Raw genomic sequence first — 18,975 nt, forward strand, 5'->3', positions numbered from 1 at the left:
TAAAGCTCATGCTAAACATTAGTGATTTTATCTACAGAAAGAAAAGAAGAGTGACAGCACATAAATCAAGATCTCATTTTGAAGAGTTGCTGGAAGAAAGATCGTGAGACCAGGAAGCAGGAGGTGTTTTGAGAATTTTTAAAAGCAAATGTTGATGCTTGTGAAAGGCACTGCAGTTGTTAGTCCTGATTATGGGTAGAATAGATGCTAGTAGCATAAGATTCCCAGCAGTGTCCACCAATTTGCCCCTCCCCGCCCATACCGTGAAGCCAAGAGGTTAGTTCACTTTCTATGGCCTTTTAGTTGCTAAAACTAAATCCACCATAGAGCTGCATCAACAAAGCTTTGGATTTCATCGGGAATAGTGATCTTTGGTAGAGTGTGTCTGTCCGTCTGGTTTACCAAATTCCATGGTCTATAATCTACAGACAAGTTCATTTCAGCAGAGGTTTAGAAGCGCACACTGTTACTATTTTCACAAGCCTTAATTTTGTAAGTACAGGAATGCAGCACTGAATCGGAAGCACTCAGGGGTGGCCCTAGACTAGCTTCCATCAACTGGTGTCCTAGGCGAACCATGCAATCGGCACCCCCACCTCCAAACCTCTTAATGATATTGTAAAACCATTTGGTGCCCCATTTCACTTGGTGCCCTATCTGGATGGGCCTTGGTGCCCTATCTGGAAGCACTATCCTTATTCCACAACGGTGCACAAATAGCTTGTGCAAGTACATGCTAGTGAAGGAACTGCTTTTAATCTGATTAGAGTCTGGCAGCACAAATTAACTCTACAACACTGCCTACCTCAGTTCATCATACAAGTGAACCAAGTGACAGATTCTACATGACTTCTTGTCAGCTTCCTCCTGCACCGTTTCAAAGAATGCTCTTGAAAAACCTTTGCAAGTTGATCAGCCTCCTTGAGATTCCTTGGTCTTCCCCTGGAAGTTGTCCCCCAAGATTTCTGAGCCAAATCCAACAAGACATGAAGGAGACACCGGAGGAATTTCCTGCTTCCACAGCAGTAGCAGCAACTGAAGACCCTTTCCTGAGATCTGTGACCCCATGAATTTAACAATCCTATTTTATAAAGCAAACTCAGCTGGGCATCACTGCTTTCTCAAACCACACTGCATAGCTACACATCTCTTCCCATGTTCAGTTCATTGCCTTGTATTACAATCGTCTGTGTTTCCATTTGTGCAGTCAGTTCCTAGTCAATATGAGCTTGCATAGGGCAAGCCTTGTATAAATCAGTTTTTTCCAGTAGTATTTTTGAAGCAGTAATTCAGATGCTTTAATTAAATTCCAGACACAATATATCTTCTGCTTTCCTTTCAGCCAATAATTATACAATTGTGTGTGTACGGAGGGTGGGGGGAGGGGGAAATCTGTTAAATTTGCCAGACATAATTTGCTTTCTGTGAACTTACGTTGTTCATTTACAATGCAGATAAGTCTCTGAACTTTTTTACAGTCAATGTGATGATCTTTATATTCAGACACTTTCATTGTACAAAAAATGTTGTTATTGTTGTTGATGTTGAGTTTTTTGGCCGGAATGTATGACAGAGGATATGTCTAAAAGGAAAACATGCATTAACAGTGCTTGAATTGGGGTGTACATCTGTGTATTGCCTCAACCCCAGGTCTCAAAGCTGGCAGTATTAGTAAGGAAAAAAGGAAGCCCATATATCAGAAGATAAATGGGAAGACAAAAATTTAATTCCTCCTCCTCCCCCACCCCCTGTTTTGGACATTCCACCACACCTTCCTCCTCCACAATCTAAGCATAGTATTTAAGCTTCAAAGAGTATCTTTTACTTAGGAGCTTTATGACTATTTGATTTTGGTAGCTTGGATTTTCTCATAATGAGCATGTTCACAAAGTATGGTTTTCCACTTTATCTCAGCTCTAATGTGAATGAAGCAATTTAATTTCCAAAACACAGTTTATATAATCATACTTATCTTTCCCCCTCTCAGCCCCTATTCACAATGTTTGGCAACAATCCCAGCTCCATTACAAACTTGGGATGACAGAGAAATACAGAATTAAGCCTTCCGTCAATAGAAGGACTCAACAAAACTTTTGGAAAGATATATTTGAAGTACAATTATATTTTTAAAGCTTGCTTTTTTTTAAACTTCGGTGGGGAAAAGTGTCATGATACAATAGAACAATACATTGTGTTACTGCAGAGGCAGGTTTTGTACAAATTTTTTTTTTGTACAAATGATTTTTTTTCATTTTAATTATTAATATTTTTAAATAGTGGTATAAAATTATATTACTTCGGTGATTAAACTATTAATCAAACAAATTATTCTCTCAGATTTTGAAAACAATGCAAAATGGATGCCAGAAATATTTGACTTTTGCTTTTTAAAAAAAATTAAACCACTGTGAATGGATTACCTTTTTCCGAGGCTCACATAGAATCCCCAAATTAAGACTCTGATCCTGCTCACATTGCACGAGTAGTTTTACGCAAGGATTCTCCTGGAAATTAGCACAACATTACTCATGTGCACATATTTATTCACATGCCTAAGTAACTGAAGGATCAATACCTAAAAGGATCATAATTCTACACTGCTTACTTAGGCAAAACTTCCATTGAATTGGGACTTCTGGCTTAGTTAGGGATACAGGATTGACATTCTAAGATTGAGTAATGACTGAACAATGGCTATAGTTATTAAAGTGTATTTGGCATCAATGCATTCCAAGCAGGTACCTTTAAATAGTTAACAGACAAAAACCCCCAGAAGATAACTAACTATAACAAAGATTATGCAATGAAAGTATTTTCCACAACACTTGGGATATAATGATTATGTTTTTGTGGTTTTACTGAATTTGAATGGCACACTTTGGATAAAAAACAGTAACATGCATCCCAGGAAAGCAACATTAAGTGTGCATACGTGTTGAATGTCAATGAGACTACCCTCACGGGTAAAGTTCAGTATGTGCCTAAATGTTTCCAGGATTATAGTATATACATGCATATAACCTTCATTTGGAAGGGGTTAAATATAGATGGGAAAGGTCCTGGAAGACATCTCAGGTTAAGTGACTTAAAAAAGTGGTCTAGGGATATAAGATGTCAATGATTAGCATTATTAGTAGTGGTTACAGCAGCTTCCAAATACTCCAATGGCAATAAGGATCCCATTTTGCTAGGGATTGTATAGTCATAGTGAGATACAGCATAAATCTAAACAAAGGCTGGAAGGGGAAACATACATATAGGCTATGTCTAGACTGCAAGCCTCTTTCGAAAGAGAGCGTCTAGACTGCACGTTGAACTTTCGAAAAAGCGGCTTGCTTTTTCGAAAGAAAGCATCCAGTGAGTCTGGATGCTCTCTTTTGAAGAAGCCCTATTTACATTGAAGAACGCCTTCTTTCGAAAGAGGAACTTTCGAAAGAAGGCGTTCTTCCTCGTGAAATGAGGTTTACCGCCATCGAAAAAAAAGCCGCGTTCTTTCGATTTAATTTCGAAAGAACGCGGCTTGAGTCTGGACGCAGGGGAAGTTTTTTCGGAAAAAGGCTACTTTTCCCGAAAAAACCCCTGAGTCTGGACACAGCCATAGTGGAAATGACTTGTCCGGTATCACATAAGAAGTCAATGGCAAAGATTGGAATAGACTCTAGGAGTGAAATTGTGTTTCCACTGAAGTCAATGGAAATTTGTCATTGATTTAAGTGGAAACAGGATTTCCCCCATATCTTTCTGAGTCCATCCAGGGCCCTTTCCCCTGGACCACGCTATCTCAAAGATCAGTAATTTTACAGATAATTATTAAAAGAAACAAAAATTGCTTCTTGGAAAATAAGTGTACAAAATAAGTCTGTAAAGTTCTAGGAACTCTTCCTTCTCCTATCTTCCTCTGTGTTTTCAATAGTGACCTCAGTACAAATCAGTGCTACAGACAAACTGTGGGCTCCTGAAAGAGAAAGCTGATGCAATGTGTGACATGAGAACACAGGGAAAATTCTGAAAAGGTGGGTTGCCTTAGTATTGATAGGTTTAATCAATTGGTCTCATCCAAAATATAGCTTTTAAAAGCATAAGGACAGATAATCAGCAAATTTAGGCTCTGATCTTGTTATCTGACCTACATAAGAATATGCCAGTGCCCTCACAATAGGTACACTGATGCAGAATGTGCTTGCAAAGCCTCATGAGTCACACAGGGGAAGGCTGACCAGATGCAATCAAGAGAGCAATTAAGGGAACAAAAGGTCAGGCACTCAGACCCACTGCCACAGCAGCTGAAACTGAAACTGCAGTCACCTGAAATCAGAATCAGAATTCAACAAACAAAATTCAAACAGTGGAGCAAACTCACTCACACCAAAAGAGAGTACTCTCACTCTCCCCAGGTAGCCTGTTCAGCGGCAGGATCTCTTGTGGTCCCTCTCAAACTCCCCTGTCTGCTGTCTGCTTTCTCTGTCCGCTATCCTAACATTGTGCTTCATGGAAGGCTAATGTGGACCATTTTCACTCAGGATGCAAAACAAAACAAAATAAGCCTCACACACACACGTCACCTCGGGTATCTCCACATTAGAGCCATCTTTGAATGGATGGCCACTTACAAAGAAAGTGGGGGTATATTACCAAGACAGAGATTTCTGTATGATGGCATCTTGGTTTGGAAATCAGCCATATGTGATTAAGATGGGCTAACAGGCAACATACTCTTCTAAACTAAGAAAAGAAATTATAAACATAAAAAAACCCCGAATTTTCTCTTCCTCCCCCCTAAGACAATCCTATAGGCACCTCTCTTGCCACAGACAGCTAGGTAATACAAGTTTTCATAGGCAGTAAAAGAAAACAGAAAAGTGTCTTTCAGGTAGGATCAGTCGTCAGAGGGAATTATATGATTTATTGGAGCTTTCATAGTTGGGGCAGGTGGCACAGAGATATTTATGCTCTCTACACAGCAGTACAGGTGGGCCTGATGAATTAAGCTAATTTCACACAAATAATTAAGTAGCTTTTCAAGGACAGCAGAAGTAGAAGGGAAATGCCCATAGAAATAAGGGTTGAGTAACTGTTGCAATATACTTGTGTGTAGTTAGGAGGTGTACTGACTCTAGAAGGCCTTGATTTATCAAAGCATTTAGACAAGTACTTAAGTGCTTTCTTGAGGCATAAAAACCATTATAAAAGGGGTTTATGATATTTCAATTATTGTTTTTAATTGTAAAATAACTTAATTTTAATGCTTCAAGTGCCCACATTAGTTAAGAAAGGGGAACAGGTAGCTCTATAAATAAACAAAGCCTTAACATAGAATGAGATAACCAATATTTTAGGAACCAGACATTTTTATGTAACCACTTTATATTTTATTTAAAGCCACAACTCCTTTATTCCCGCTCACTTTATTAACTTCTTTTAGAAGACATTTCCTTATTAGAGAACAGTTGAATATAGTAATAAAAGCTAGTCAAATGAAAGATAATGAGAGATGTACTATCATGCAATGTTTATTTCCATAAGATTTTCATGGATATTATTTTATACATTATCATTAAAGTTCAAGGAACAAACCTGTAAACTTTAATGCATGTTTTTTGTAATTAAGAAACGGCTCAGTAGAAGAACAGAGAGCAACTGCTTTTGAGCCCAAGAGCATATTAGAGTTCCCTTGAATTTCCTTGCTAAAATGCTGAATTGTGGCATGCCACAGTTGATGGCATCAGCCGCCCTAGATTACAGTACGTTGTATACATCTGCAAGAACACTGGAATATAAATGGATTCCATAGCAGCAAAATCTATTTTGTTTATCGAAAGCAAATTAAGAGGTGAGCTGATTGAGGTCTAAGTACCATCATGGGGAAAAGATTTCTGATAGTGGATGTAGCTTTAAGCTAGTAAACAAAAGCATAACAAGATACATTGGTTTGAAGCTAGAAATAGAAATAGTTACTTTAAAAAACCGGTAAAGATAATCAATCATTGGAGCACTGGCTGTAGAACCGGGCTGGGATGAGGGTATCTGGCCAGGCCAAAATTGAATTGCCCTGCAACCTCATGTGATTAGGGTATATCACTTCTCAAATGTGGCCCTGCCTCCTCTTTGCACACTCCAGTCTGGTATGCAAGGCTCACTCAAGTTTGGCTCAGCTGTTTCCTATCATGACAGAGAAATGACTGTGCCAAATTTGTCTGAGAGTTATTGTAGCATGAATCAGGTTTAAACTTGAGTGATGCTGTGACCCAGGGCATTAAGTCTCCAGTGCCATTCATTTAAATTTGGATTGGCTGTGTGTAGGGGCTCATGCACTGGGAAGGAGCAAGCTGTTTCTGGAAGGGAACGCCTCAGAGAAGAGTAGGCTTGAGGTCATTAAATTACCTCTCCCCCTTTAAACGTCCCTTTATTGAAGAACCTTTATGAGGGTTGTATCATTCTCTGTTATTTGAAGTCTTTAATCAGGTGTGAATGTCTCGCTAGTTACATATGTTCTGGCTAAACCAAAAAGTCCATATTTTATGAAAGAATCATTGAGTAAAATTATATGGCCTACAGCATCTGGTGTTGTCTTTTGGTCTTAATCTGTGAATCCAGCAGTGAAAGATGTCTGAAAGAGACTTAGAATTCCCCCTCATAATTTTCACAGTGGGGATAACGGTTCTACACCAACTCCCAGTCATGGCATGAGGACAGATTAAAGGCATAAGAGGAGCCAGTGAAGCAGAATTAGAGAAACCTTACGTCAGGGACCAGACAGGACCCTCTGCTAACCCACAGTATTGAGACTGCAAAATGTGGTTCAATCTTCTCTCCACTGCCTCAAGTGCATGAAAGGAGTGACTGACAATCAAGCCTTCCCTTTTTGCTAATAAAATGTTGTGTGTCAATGTTGGAACTACACTGTGTAACAGCATTTTGACTCCAGGGATATAGAACTGCTCAGTGGTATTCTATAGTCTATCAAGGTGTCATGAGAGTTGCCAAGAAGGAACATTGTTGGATATAGAGGGAACCCAAACAACCTTTCAAAACAAAAGTATCAAAATAAATATACATTTTAAAGAGGTGGTTTTTTTAAAAATCTCTTTACAATGTTTTTTTTTTAATTAAGACATTTTTTAAGTTACCTGAGCTGATAGTATGCTTTTCAATTTCTTCTGTCTTTCAGGCAATATAAAAGGATAAGAGGAAACTGAGGCTACATCGATACTACTGTGATAATTTGACTTAAGCAATGCAACTCCAGCTATGTGAATAGCATAACTGGAATTGACGTACCTTAGGTTGCGTTACCACAGAGTCTACATGCCAGGGAGTCAACAGGAGAAACTCTCTGATCGACTTACCTTACGCTTCCTGTCCAGAGAGATCAGCAGTTGATTTGCTAGATCTTAACTAGACCCACTAAATCGGCCTCTGGTGGATTGATCTCAAAGCATTGATCTAGGCTGTGATGTGGAGGTAGGCTCAGTCATCTCCTTTCCTCCCTCCCCAGAGTATTTTCCCCTACAGACTGAACATATAGCAATTCTGACCATTTCCTAATTTATGCTCATTTCAACATGTGGATGGCTGGTATTATAAAACATGTCTAATTAGAAGTCCCCTCTGACATTATTCTGAATTCTTTGTGCAGCTTCTCAGAGAAGGGAATCTACCATTTAGAAGCCTTTGCTACATTTTACAGCAGAGCAAGCTAGCTCTGAATTATAACCATCACAAATCTATCATTATTCATTCAGGTGCATTTTTTAGATAAATGTTAAGTTTGCTCTTATATCTTATACCAGTCATTACTATCGTATGAGTATACTCCTGGGGTGGCCAACCCGTTCTGGATGAAGAGCCAGGATATTAGTGGATCCAGCGCAAAGATCCAGAGGAAAGAAAAAAAAAAGCCCTGCCCCTTTAAGAAGCACGAAAAGCATGTTTCTATGCTTTTTGGCCTCAGGCAGGTTCCCACCAGCTGCCGCCATACTGAAAGCGCCATATTGGATGCACCGGATGGCTCCCCTCCCCAGTGAGCACAGGGGAGCCAGGAGGCGGGGGCTGTTCTCAGGGGTGTGGGGGTGGCTTTGCAAGCCATGGGGGCAGCTTCATGAGCTGCATTGTTTGTGGAAGAGAGGGAAGAGCCTCATATGGCTCACGAGCTGCAGGTTGGCCACAGCTGGATACTCGATCCATATCTACCTGTCCTAAGAAATGCTACAGTTAAAAAATAATAGCAAATACTATCGGTGAATCTCTACAGAGACATAAGTTTTGCTTTTTGTAAAGAAAATTCTTACCATAGTATTCATTTTTGAGCTGTGTCCTGTTTCCCCTAGTCACACCAACTAGCACCCTATTTCATCAGTAATCATTATGAGGGTTTTTTTTTATAATACTCTTTTATTCAGAGATATCAAGGAAACATTTTCCTCAACTGTAAAATGGGGACACTAAGGCACAGAGAGTTGAACTGACTGGCACAAAGAGACAGAAAGTATGAAATCCAGGTGTTGTATATATTTAATCACACTGCCTCCCAGTTTTAGTGATGCATTAAATTTAATTGGGATGGTCTAATGAAAGCCTCTCCTTAAGCTAATTAAGGTTGGCAGGACTGGCTTTGAGAGATTATTGTAAGTGTTATAATTATGTCTGTGGATTAGATCCAAATGTTGGATAAACATTTGAAAACTTTCAATATGATTGAAATCTGCTTTTAAAAAATGTCAGAGCTGTCATGGATATGTTCAGACATTTATACAGGCTTGTGGGAATATTTATGCGCCCTGGTCTAGGCCTATCTCTTCACAAAATTAAGCCATATGGCCCTGGGGTCTGAGACTAGGCCATTAGGCTCACAGTGTGTTCTACTGCAAGTCCATATAAGTTCAGTTACCTCGTGAGTATTTGTAGTGACACAGTAAGTCTTTTCAAAACAAGGCAATATTTATTGGTCAACTAGCATGTATTGTCTGAGGATCCTTAGATTAGTATGGTAAAGCTAAGCTTATAATGGAGTCTATAGAGGTCGGAACAACTGCCCCAAAATTCCATACTCTCATGGAATCCATCTTAGCTCTGGAACTGGGTATCTGCAGCTGCACAAATTTAGTCTCCTCACACATGCTCCCTTTGTTCTCAGGACTTTGCACTCTGCTTCCCTGCAGAGAGGTGGCAGATGATAGCTTGCTCTGGGCTGCCAGTCAGAACAAGTTCCTACTCAGTTATAGGGTCTCCAACCATATATGACTCATTTTGATTGAGCATTTGGGTATGTCTAGACTACATGACTCCATCGATGGAGCCATGTAAACTAGTTTACCCGGCATAGGCAAAGAAGCGGGGATTTAAATAATCCTCGCTTCATTAAAATAAACATGGCTGCCACGCTGTGCCAACGATCAGCTGATCCGGCACAGCGCGGCAGTCTAAACGCGGATGTGTTGGCTGGGGAAGCCTTTGCCGAACAATTCTGTAAACCTTGTTTCACAAGGCATAAGGGATCGGTCGGCAAAGGCTTCCCCAGCCGACAGATCCACGTCCAGAATGCTGCACTTTGCCGGATCAGCTGATCGTCAGCACAGCACGGCGGCTATGTTTATTTTAATGAAGCGGGGATTTAAATATGCTGGGTAAACTAGTTTACACGGCTCCGTTTATGGAACCATGTAGTCTAGACATACCCTTTGGGTTTATCCCATGCAGACCTATTGTGTGCATGACCACTAGCACTCCCCCTTTTTGCAGAATAGGAAATCAATCTCTTCTTAGCATGTAGGCAAATTAAATCACGCATACTCTTCACAAATATATCACAATTCACGCATTCTAGAGAAGGACAAAATTGGCCACATGTTAGATTAAATTCATGGTCAATTAAATCAAGGTACTGTGCATTGGGTTTGAGTTACATACACGTATTGTAGGGTTCTAAATTAATTGCAACCTCTCATGAAAGAAGGACAGAGCACTGTGCAGACGCCATCCCAAAAGTAAAGTAAATGTTAGGATGCAAGCAAATGGAAGAGAAAATATAGTGCCATTACTTTCATACAGCTCAATGATATGCTCTTCCTTAGAATACCATATTCATTTCCATTCATCCCAGGTCATCACCACAAAACAGCAGAAACAGAATTGAAAATATGGACTTGAGTGTCATTTTGGAGGATCCAACAATGAGTCTCCAGCATTCACCGTGCAACTAGGCTTCCAGTTCCCATTGAGTTTATATTAACAATCAAATATGTGCTTATCCTGACACAGGCCAAAAAGGAAAAGGGTCTGAAGTGGAAAAAGTTCTTAAATCTATTTTAAAGTATGTATTCATTATTCCATTTCCATCACATATCACATGCCTGAGCCAGACACTCTAGATTGGAGAAAAGCAGATTACTAAGACTTTATTCCCTATTTTCCAAATTGACTACTGACTAGTTTGTAAACTTTTAAATACCTCAAGCCCAGCTTACTGAAGTCCAATACTTCCTGGTTATGATCATCTCCATCTAGCATGGATGGTTGACCTTTTAATGATGTTGAATCCATCATCAGTAACTTTCAGTCCATATTACCAATCATAGTTCATAAAAAAGGCATGGCTAGCTCACTGGTGGGGACTACCAAGAGTAGGTAGAGATGGGTTGAAATGCTTAATCTTTCCTCAGGTTATCCTAAAGACTGCTCATGAGCAATCACTTTTCCTTCCCACTCTGAAGCACCTCAGAACTTGGTTCTTTCATTGACCTTGTTTAATGTCTATGTGCTGTGCAAAATGAAAAAATGGCACCGTCTACAATATCATCAATATGGTAATGGCTTATAGCTCTACATCTCCATTTATTCCAGGCACGTCATTTATCCAATTGTATGTAAGAACTGGGGCTTTAGCAATATATCTAGTAAAAATAATAATGCGCATCAAGAGAATGATTGAGAACAAGGATGGTGGGTCATCCACGTTGATCCTTCACCCACCTCTCCACCCATTATTTTTTTTCTTCATCCTCTATCTCCCTCTCCTCTTTCACTCCCTCCGAGTTTAATCAGTACTGACTCAAAAATGTGCACCCCGTGACTGTTTTCCTCTCCTGTCACTGCAAATAGGCCAACATAACCATGACTGCCATTTGCCAGATGTGTGAGAGTCACTCTGCAGAACCAACTGACTTATTTCACATTTCATGTATTCTAGGACTTCTCCTGTGTCAAAAGAATCCCAGAATGCACTGCATATTTCTAACACCAGAGAATCCCTTGAGATATAAAGATTATTTTCAGAACAGGTCTGCAGATGCTGTCAGATTTGTCAATAGCCTATTCTGCAGAGCATGACATGTTGGAGGCAATGCAGACCTTGAATGTGATATACTAACTGGATCTGAAATATTTCAAACCATCACATAGGACCAAGTTTGGGGCCAGCACTTTTTTTACTTGCAAAAAGAAAAAAAATAGCAGAAAAAATTGGATAGTGAGTAAGAAAAAATATTTCAATAGCTTTTAATTGAGAGTCAGGTAGACCAATAAAATAAGGTTTGTTTTCACATAACTACAGTAGCAAAGCTGCTAAAATGATGTGTTTCTAGATCAACTGGATAAAATCTCAGCTAGTTCACATGTAAACTCACCATTGGAGTGCTTCCTTGTAACCAGGCATAGGGTAGCAGCTCTCATCCTATCTGCTTCTCTATTTCTGTGACACAGTTCTCTGGCCCGGTCATGATTTAGGTCCACCCCATCTGGGGTAATCAGGATGTCCAAAGTAACATCTAAGACCTTATACCAGGCCTTTGGCTCCAACTCTCGTTTCCAGTGGCCCCACTCTCTTTTCTCAAGGCTCACCACAGTCCTTGAGACTTTTTCCATCTTCATCCCTCCATACGCATAGCGGATGGCGAAACCTGGGTCCCCTTACTACATGGCCTTCCAGCCTAGTGAGACTATAACCAGAAGCCATAGTCTGCTCAGTCTACCTCCCTGCTGCTGTTTCCCTTCTTACTACAGACTCTCTCAGCCCCTCCTCACCATAACATCTCTACATTAACACTTTTTTCTGGTCTGGGCACTGAAGTCTCTCTCCTGGATTTGCCTGACAAACTCCTCCCATACTAAACATATAACATAAACCAACCTTCTGCCTTTCCTTGGGCTTGCATCTCATGCCCCTTCTAGTGTCTCTCTCTTTTGTTTTTTTAATTGCCAGGGTTATATGTGCAGACATCCAGAAGCTGCCTTTCTTTCACAACACACAACCAAAGTCTGTTTCACCCCAGTGGCTGCTATGTCCTATATGAGGGGTCAACAGATTCACCAAGGCCTTGACCAAGGTGTGTGTGTAGGGGGGAGGAGGGTTCCTTGCACCCTGAAGAGGCAGGTCCTTGGGTGGAAAGCCTCCCCTAGGCAGCTCTCAGCATTGCCCAGACCACACTGCATGGGGCTTCAGCAGTGATTTAAAGGACCTGGAGCTCTGTTCGCCGCTGCAGTAGCCAGGTGCCAGGATGGTTGCCCCCCACTTTAATTCTCCTTCCTCCCCATTGGCAGGTGTGAACCTGTAACTGTTTATCATTCCTGTGATAGCTTTACAGCCTTCTTCATCCAGGCTAATTTCCCAGGGCTTATTGTCCTCTGGGCTTCTGGCTCTCCTTCTCCCTAAGTCCCAGAAAATGATGATAAAGCTCCTTATTCTCTGCTTATAAACTCCCCCCCCCCTCCCTTCTGCTCAAGACTTTTTTTTATTTTAACAACCGAGCCATCTGTAGCTGGGTTTCATCATCAGTTAAGCCTGGGCCATTTTTCAGGGCAACAAGGTAGCATAATTGGCCTCTTAGCTCTATGTTAACTCATTGAGAATCTTCAGGTCATAAATCATGAAACAAACCTTTTTATTGCTTTGTTTCTTAATTTAAACCTTTAATGACAAAATGTGTCTGAAGAAATCATATTTCTTGCAGCAATGTAGAGTTGTTTGGGAAAAACGACCACATTTAACTACTAAAAATGCTTTTTCACTCTTTTCCAAAGTAGACAAAAAAAATCCATTTCCATCTAAGGCTTTTTAGTTATTGCCATCAAAAGGGAGTTTCTGGCAATGAAAAATACTTTCCCCTATCGAAAGCAGGTGTTTTCATTCAGTCTGCAGATAGTCCAAGTTAAAATGCAACTTGCTGTGTGATGAAGACATAATAAAAATGTAGAGTCATAAAAGACAAAGTGAATGATTGCAAGCACTATAATGAAGGTCCTGTTTAGTCTATAAATAGCATTATACCTCAGAAAGCTAAGTTAGAGGGACATGCCATCTTTGCCTACTTTAGACAATGGTTCTGCTGGATCCTGCATGCTACAGTCTAAGAAAATAGTTTTTGATACGAGCAATCTGGTGTTAGAGCCATTTGCTGACCCTGAAAAAGGCACTACAGGTTGAAACACTCTAGTCTAGCACTTTCTGGTCCAGGAACATCCATGGTCCAGCATTATTTTAATTAGCTTGATGTTCGCTCATCATGGATGTAGCCAGGTTTCCTATAGTCACAAAGTTTGTTTACAGCCACCAGTCCTAATTCTCAGTGTTCTGTGTTATTAAGCTCTAATTGACCCTCAAATGTCCTGTAAGAGCCCAGTAAGCAGTGGAAGACTTGGTAATGCTGTTAAGCACAAGCATGTTTTTTATGATTTATCTACTGATTTTCTTGTGCCAATTCAGTAGAATTGTGTAACACCACTGAGGCTATGTCTACACTGCAACATTGTTTTGAAATAACATAGTCCGCATCTACTCAGCAGGCACTTATCGCAAAATAATGTCGAAACACAGTCAAGCTGGAGGACTTCTTACTCTGACTCCTGTAACCCTCATTGTACGAGGAATAAGGGAAGTTGGGGGAAGAGTGCTCTGTTTCAAAATAAGTGCTGAGTAGTCACTCACAATTTTGAAATAAGTGACACAATTGACATAGCTCAATATGCATAGCTTATTTCAAGTTAAGACCTGCTGTGTAGATGCACCCGAACACTTTATGAAGAGAACTGATAAGCTTTGACTAGGGCTACGTCTACACTGGCCCCTTTTCCGGAAGGGGCATGTAAATTTCACGAGTCGTCGTAGGGAAATCCGCGGGGGATTTAAATATCCCCCGCGGCATTTAAATAAAAATGTCCGCCGCTTTTTTCCGGCTTTTTTAAAAGCCGGAAAAGAGCGTCTAGACTGGCCCCGATCCTCCGGAAAAAGTGCCCTTTTCCGGAGGCTCTTATTCTTACTTCAAAGTAGGAATAAGACCCTCCGGAAAAGGGCACTTTTTCCGGAGGATCGGGGCCAGTCTAGACGCTCTTTTCCGGCTTTTTTAAAAGCTGGAAAAAAGCGGCGGACATTTTTATTTAAATGCCGCAGGGGATATTTAAATCCCCCGCGGATTTCCCTATGACGACTCGTGAAATTTACATGCCCCTTCCGGAAAAGGGGCCAGTGTAGACATAGCCTAGGTGTATGGTATATCAGAACAGTTGTATATTATTAAGCAACATTGCAAGCACTGTTCCATTTATTCTTCTCAGTGAAATAAAAATAGAGACACCCACTCACCACAATATTGACCTCCCGTAGTTTAGCAAATTCTCTGGTTCAGCATGAGTCAGGTCCTAAGGGTGCTGGACTAGAGAGGTTCAACTTTTAGTGTTAAACACAAAAGGCTCATTCTACCTTCCTTTACCAACACACAGAAAAATCTGATGAAAACAAATCCCTTGTTGCAAACATACACACATACTAAGCTTTTCAAATGTCTCTTCCTGCTTACTAACAGCAAATGACAGACACATTCATCTCCATTGCAGAGGATTGAATAGGAACTCAGAATAGAGGAAAGAGCAATGGTGAAGCTGGTCATTTAAAACAAGGTGCAATGGCAGGTAAAGGATTTGGAATTTATTAATAGGCCAGGGCCAGACTGTGTTGTCCTTGTGTGGGTGCACAGAACAGTATACCAAATGTCCCTATTTGTATATCCTGTGCAAAAATTGATCAGAGTCTTGGAGCCTCTCCTTAAAGGGTTGCAAGGAAAGATTCCAAGCAACACCTTTAAGAGGGTAGGGGAAAGATTAGGCCATGACGTTGACGTTGCTATATCCTTCCACTTACCCAAAGAGTTGACCCTCTGGGTGTAAGCTACATCATTTGAGATATGACACAACCCATACATTTCTCCTGTGCATGAAGCTGTATGGGGAAGGATGTTGCCACAGGAAGGGTTGTTCTGAATGGCTCTATCAGCACCAGTGGATAGACCTGTGCGGGGTTTTTCTTCCCTGGTAACTAACAATGCCAGCAATCTTTAACTTTTAGTCATTGTTCAGCCTAGATGTTCCAGCAAAGCAACTTTGTCAGGGTTGTCTACAGACATTCATGAAAGAAATATTCTACTTCAGGTAAAAGAGGTTTATTCAACTTGATTTCATGTTTCTCCTGTGCAGTATGTTCCCTTTTTCTCAATAATTAAACCAGCCTTTTAAAGAAAATTTATTTTCTTCTGCAAGTTGTTTTATTGCCACCTCTAGAAACAGCAAGAAAAGCTCTGTTTCATAATATCCTGTAGGTAGGACTAAGTAGATCTTTCAGGCTCTTGCGTCCACGTTATACAGACCAGATTCTGCAGTCACAGAATTTGCCAGTGGTCCAATCCTTATTTATCCAATTAAAAGTTTTTACAACAGACTCCATGAAAAGGTTTTGTGCCTCAGGTCCTACACATGCTATTGGTACTGCTTTAGCATCAGGATTCCCCAGAGTCTCAGAAGTGCTGAAGCAGACTTTTCCTTTTTAAAAAAAAAAATAAAGCAGAGAGCGAGGAAGAAAGAATTGTGCATCACAGAGACCATTAATTCCCCCCACCGTTTTATCTCAGTCCAAAGACATTCATCTGTCCTAGAAGCAACAGAGGACCGTTAGATAAGGGTCATGCGTCAGCCATGGTAAAAAAAAAATCCTTTAAAAAGTCAGTCATGGGAAAGGGAAGCTGTATCCTTATCACAGAACATGGATTTAGAAAGAGCATCCTTGCTGTCTGCTAAACCATTTAAGTAGCAGAACAGCAATCTTCCTCAGTCTCCCTCAGTCTTAGATTCATTTGCCTTCTCATTTTTATGGCCTATCATCAGTCAGGATAAATGTAATTATAGAAAGCATAAAAACCTGGAGAAGGTAAGTGAAGAAAAAATAGTTTTTTTCTAGACTCCTTCTCTGGGAATTAACTTCTAGAGGAGGAAAATTCAAGGCAGAAGATTCCAGTGATAATTTTTTCCACCCAGAATATTTTGAGCAGATAGCTGCATAAACAAGCCATCTATCTTTAAAGATAGTCCCATGCAACTAAAACAACAACCTTGACAGAATAATTTAATCGGACCTAAAATCTACTCCTTAGATCAAGTTAGATTATATGTCCTCATGTGTTTGGATTTACCAGACTATTTCTAATATGGATTTAAGATACACTTACACAATATGACTCCTTTGTTAGAGCAAGTCCCAGTTCAATAAAGGATACTGACTCCTTTAAAGGGGGATTTTTTTCCCCCAAAGACCCAGGTGGCAACTTTTATGAAAAAGTCTTAAGAATTCACCTGCTTTACTGTTAACACCTTTCTGGATAGTGTGCAGGTCCGGAATAAAGTTAGCACATCTTCAAAGTATTACCATTACTAATTAGATTACGTTGTATAAAATGCCAAATATAAAGCAAAGGACATTTCTATTCTGGATTATACTGTGCTTCATTTTATTAGGTACATACTAACTTCCTCAGGGGAAAGAATAAGCACATCTGGTGAAAGAATTTGAGAGGCAGCATAGGAAGGAAGTCTTCATATCTTGATGAGGGGGTGTTTTTCTGGGAGGAGGGAGGGGAGAGAAGGGATTCACAGCCTGTCTTCCTCTGGCATACTTTGGTAGACAAATTCCTTCTTTAATCAAGGCACTTGTAAATCTCGAGGCGCACACATTTACACAGACACCTCATTTATCTGATTTTTGTTTCTCACCTTCTCTTTATCGATGTCTGCACAGATGCTCCCATCCCACTGCTTTTAGTTGCTGTCCAGATTCTTGACAGAAAGCAACAATATTTCCTTTTTCATTTCCTGACAAAATATATAGGCATAGGCAGTAATCTGATCCATCCTTTTCTTGGATTCACTTAAGGAAGACTTACTTTTTTAAAAAATAATAAAAAAGTGAGTTTGGTCCATAATAGTGTATCAGTGAAGGAATTTCTGGATTAAGTTGTATTGTGTTATCAGATTGGATATCATATTGGTTCTCTTAGATCTTCACATTTATGAACCATTAGGGTTGACTGGAATGGTTTTCAGGAGATTATTCACCTAATTTTTCTCATTTTCATGGCCATGGTGTAGCACACCTTTCTGATTGCAGGAAACGCCTCTTTATACTCAAACTGGATTGCCCGTGTCATACGTCTATTATTGTGATTGATTCAAATATTTATAATCATTCATTCATGTAAATGCATATTTGAGAGAGCTTGTTTGCCTGAGTGGGCAAGTTTCTCTGTCCGACTGTTTGCTCAAGAGCTACTCCTAAACGGTAAGAGCTAGGACCACCAAGTCAGGAAGCTGCATACCACTGAGTGTGTAAAGCAAGGTAAGGGTTTGGTTGTGCGGGAGAAAGGAGGCTGAAGCTTGTCTCGCTCCCCCCCCCCGCCGCCATTCATATGGGGACACATGAAACCATACAGAAAGGAGACAACCACCAGACAGGTGAAAGGGGCTGGCAGGGAGCACTGCCTCTTCTCTCCCTTCTGGGACTCACCCAGCCCTGAGCCTCATTCCCCAGACACCCTTTAGGGAAGAGGAGGGGAGAGTGGTGCTGCTCCCCACCCTATTTGCATGGGAACATTGTTGGCTGTTCCCCTCCATTAGGGAATGAAGGGAAAGTGCACAGTTTGCTCCATTTCTCAGTCTGGCTGGGAAGCACAGGGGGCGGAAGAACTTGGACCTGTTCCAGCCAGAAGACACGTACCCCTCCTCTGGCTGTGCCTGCTAGAGCTGCAGCGGTCAAGGAGAAGCACTTCCTCTCCTTGAGAGAGGACTGGGGTACTCCTTTCTCCCCAAGGAAGCCTGCATATTGAACATCTTATCCCCAGCTCCACCTCAAATGAACACAAACAAAAATTAGTTGAGTTAAGGACCTGAGCAACTCTAGGTAAATCTTCTCGTACACACATAGCAGGTAATTACAGCTGCTTGTCTTGTAAGAGATGTCAAGTTACTAGCACTCTGGCTCCTTTTGTTTTTCAGTTTGGTTATTGCCTCTATCTCCTGGTGCAGGGAAGAAATCCGATCAGTTAGTCTTTTGTTTTCAATTAATGATCCAGTTTGGACCATGCTACTTTAAAAGATGCCTACCAGGTAATGGTCAAGCAGAGTAGCAATTCATAATAGTTTCCTAAATTACATTGGTGTAAATTCATAAAAAAACTCCATCGAGCACAAATTACTCTAGATTTACACAAATAAATCTGTAGTATAACCAATATAAAATATCTGTAATCATCAAAAGAAACAAAGAGAATACAGACCAGGGGAGGAAATTTATACACAAACTCATTATGAAAATCAATTATTAAAGGTTCACTAGCCATATTTATTTAACCTCTAAACATTTATTGAGTACAATTTCCATCTATATAATCAATTTCTTTCTGCTTTAACAACCAAAATATTGTTAGGATGTGAGATACTTTAACTCTGTGTCCTAATTTTAATTATTTCCAGGAGCATAGCTCTAATATAGAACCATTATGGATTGACAATGAGTGGGTAAAATGTATGAGTGGGGAGGAGGGGGAAAGGAAGAAAACTGTACTAAAATGTTTGTATTATGGGATGGCAAGGAGAAAAATGCCAGATGAAGGCATATGGTTTTTTTTTGCTTCTGAACTGCCTATAGGAGATCTAAGCAATTTAAGG

At 40.3% G+C, this 18,975-nt stretch overlaps 1 long non-coding RNA gene across 2 annotated transcripts in view; it reads right to left on the bottom strand.

The window, feature by feature from the left end:
• Positions 1-774: 774 nt before the first annotated feature.
• LOC142830321 (uncharacterized) overlaps positions 775-18,975 on the bottom strand; it is a 108,386-nt gene continuing 90,185 nt past the window's right edge. For both annotated transcript variants that reach the window (XR_012905491.1, XR_012905490.1), the window contains 2 exons: positions 2,421-2,504; positions 775-1,582 (listed from right to left, as the gene is read on the bottom strand). This is a non-coding gene — a long non-coding RNA (uncharacterized LOC142830321). The remainder of the gene's footprint in view (positions 1,583-2,420; positions 2,505-18,975) is intronic.

The sequence above is a fragment of the Pelodiscus sinensis genome, chromosome 7 (assembly GCF_049634645.1).
Source record: "Pelodiscus sinensis isolate JC-2024 chromosome 7, ASM4963464v1, whole genome shotgun sequence".
Lineage (NCBI taxonomy): Eukaryota > Metazoa > Chordata > Testudines > Trionychidae > Pelodiscus > Pelodiscus sinensis.